Below are 3042 nucleotides of genomic sequence, written 5' to 3' on the forward strand. Positions count from 1 at the left end.
CTGTAAAAACTGAAGTAATCTGCTGCAGCATTTTCTAGGTTCATGCTAATTCCTGTAAACGAAATGCTTTTAAAACTGGCATGTTCTGGAGTGTTCTATTTAATCCCCTTAATTTTTGCTGTTTTCTTATCTTGAACTTGTTTCTTCTCCCAAGTTCTGGAATTTATGGGTTTTTTCTTATTAATTTTTTCCCAAGACTAATGTTCCTGACTGCCTTGTTGAGTCACAAACACAGACTGACCTGAGTGTATGCTCCCCTTTACACCTACTTTCCCCAGTTTCACCTTTCTTTTCTCAATTTTTCCAACATTACTTGTTCAGCTTTGCAGCCTCGCAGCCCATTTTTCTCTGCACATTTAACAGCATTGTTTGGCTGTATCCTCTAAGTCAGTCAAACAACTTGGCTCAACATCTATCACATGCACAGTCTGTCATCCTTTCCTCACGGAAAAAGGGGTCAAAGTCTTGTCAGAGTCCTTAACCTTTAGATGCTCAATGTGTTGTGATAAGTCAGTGTGAGGCAAGAACACCAGAGGTGCTAACACCAGTACTAATGCTTTGCAGAGAAGCTCATGAGCTTTGCCATGGTTATCAAGTCCCGAGAAAGAGCCAAATTCTCTGAGCTAAAGTAAAAGTGTCCTCATGGACCATACTTTTTTCCTCCTCTAACCCACACCCAGCTTTACTTCTGATGTACCTACAAGCTTCTTTATTCCCATTTTTGGGGTAATTTGCCTTTAAGTGGATGGAATTTCAAGTTGGTGGGAGTCTGAGCTTGTGCTGACAGGCAAAACCCTCTTCCATTTTCACACTGACCTGCTCTGTGCATGAAAGCCCTTGATCTCTTGCCTTCTTATATGTCAACAGTGAGTCTAGCCCAGGCACTCCTTCTCCAGCACAATTTAGTCCTCCTCAGAGGATAACCTCAGGGGATAACCTCAGATGATCTCTGAACTGCACTGTTCAGACACCAGCCAGTCTGCAAATCCACCTGTGTCTTGGCATCCACCTCTGGGGGCGAAATCACTCTTCTGCTCCATTTACACTGCCAATTATTTGTGTTTGGGATTAGCAGAAGGCAGTTTCCAACAAATTTAAACTCATCTATTACCCAAATTGTAGATTAATATTTGATGTGAAGGCAAGACATTGTCACTGAAGCTTGATTTTCTCCAAATCCTTTTGCTTCTCAGGTGTTTGACTACTGCAATTTAAAAGTCAAATAACTTAGAGGGTGAAGGAACATCCTGTGAGCCCAGAACTACAGAGCTGGCACAATGGATGGTTAAGTTTTTCTTTTTCTGGTTTTTTGTTAGCCAGCCTAATCTCTCCAGAATGTCTTTGTTAGCTGCTGCACCTGGCTCGCCAGTATAATGCTTATTCATTTCTGCCAGGCTTTTAAGCACTTTATTTCATGGCTGGCTGGTATGTTAAAGGCTAAAGGTAGTTTCAGTACCTCTTTGCCATTTAAGGTCACCATTTCAGCCTGTCGAGGTTCTCTGTGCAATACCAGGTAACCTCAGGTGCCTTTGCACACCCGGCTGCACGTGCTCTGTGACCACACATCCACTGAAACCCAGCATGGCAGCAGGTCCTGACCCAAGACAGCAAAAGGAGGGGTTTTCCCACCTATTCTGCCAAAGGAACACAATGCTGGAAACATGTGGAGGAACCTAAGCTGAAAACTGCCCTAAGTCCACACCTGAAGGATGGGGTACCATGTAGGTGCACACAGTTTGTGGTAACTGGCAGTGGGGCTGTGGCCAGCCTCATCCCCAGTGGGCTGCAGCTGTGAGCAGCAGGTGAGCAGCATTGACAGCAATGAGCCATGGAGTGCCCAGGGGCACTGACCCATCACCAAAGGGAACAGAGGGCACACAGGTGCAGTGCATGGACATGAGGGTATAAAAGGCTGGGCTGAAGAATAGGGAGGGCAGATGCTTGCAGCCTTCTGAAGTGGTCTGGTGTTACTGTGCATGGGCTGAAGCCTTCTGGAATTGTATGGTGATACTCTGTGTATCCTGGTCATCTCAAGTGTGATGTGTGCTGTTACAGTGCCATCCAGAGGGACCCGGACAAGCTTGAGAAGTGGGTCTATGGGAACTTAATGAAGTTTGACAAGGCCAAGTGCAAGGTGCTGTACCTGGGTAAGGGCAACCCCCGGTACCAATACAGGCTCGGGGATGGACAGATTGAGGGCAGCCCTGCTGAGAAGGACTCGGGGATGCTGGGGGATGAGAGGCTGGATGTGATGTGGCAATGGGCACTCACAGCCAAGAAAGCCAAATGTGTCCTGGGCTCATCCAGAGCAGCGTGGGCAGGAGGGGAGGGAGGGGATTCTGCTCTGCTGAGACCCCACCGGCAGGGCTGCATCAGCTCTGGGATCCCAGCACAGGAAGGGCATGGACCTGATGGATGGGGTGTCACCAAGATGATCAGAGGGATGGAGCACCTCTCCGGTGAGGGAAGGTTGAGAGAGTTGGGATTGCTTGATGTGAAGGAGAAGGCTTAGGATAGACCTAATGGTGGCCTTCCAGTACCTGAAGGGAGCCTACAAGAAAGACGGAGAGAGGCCTTATACAAGAGTGTGTAAGTGGACAGGGCAAGGGGGAATGGCTCCAAACTTAGAGGGAGTAGGCTTAAATTAGACATTCGGAAGAAATTCTCTACAGTGCTCCTGGCGAGGCACTGTAGCAGGTTGCCCAGAGGAGTCGTGAATGCCTCGTCCCTGGAAGCGCTCAAGGCCAGGTTGGATGGGTTTTTTAGTCTGTTCTAGTGGAAGGCGTCCCTGCCCATGGCAGAGGCTCGGAACTAGGAGTCTTTAAGGACCCTTCCAACCCCAGCTATTCTTCGATTGCACGACCCCGTATTTTAGGGTTCCAAATCGCCCATGATGGTCTTTCCGCGGCTCTCCGCCCAAACTTTTCAACTGGGGGTTGGGGTGTGACCACGCGATGATTTGGAATCACAAACGTCACTCGCAGGTACGGTGCCTGGAGCTGGAACCCGGGAACCCGCTCGTTCCCAGCGGCAGCCCCGGCA

The sequence above is a fragment of the Geospiza fortis genome, unplaced genomic scaffold, assembly GCF_000277835.1.
Source record: "Geospiza fortis unplaced genomic scaffold, GeoFor_1.0 scaffold11, whole genome shotgun sequence".
Lineage (NCBI taxonomy): Eukaryota > Metazoa > Chordata > Aves > Passeriformes > Thraupidae > Geospiza > Geospiza fortis.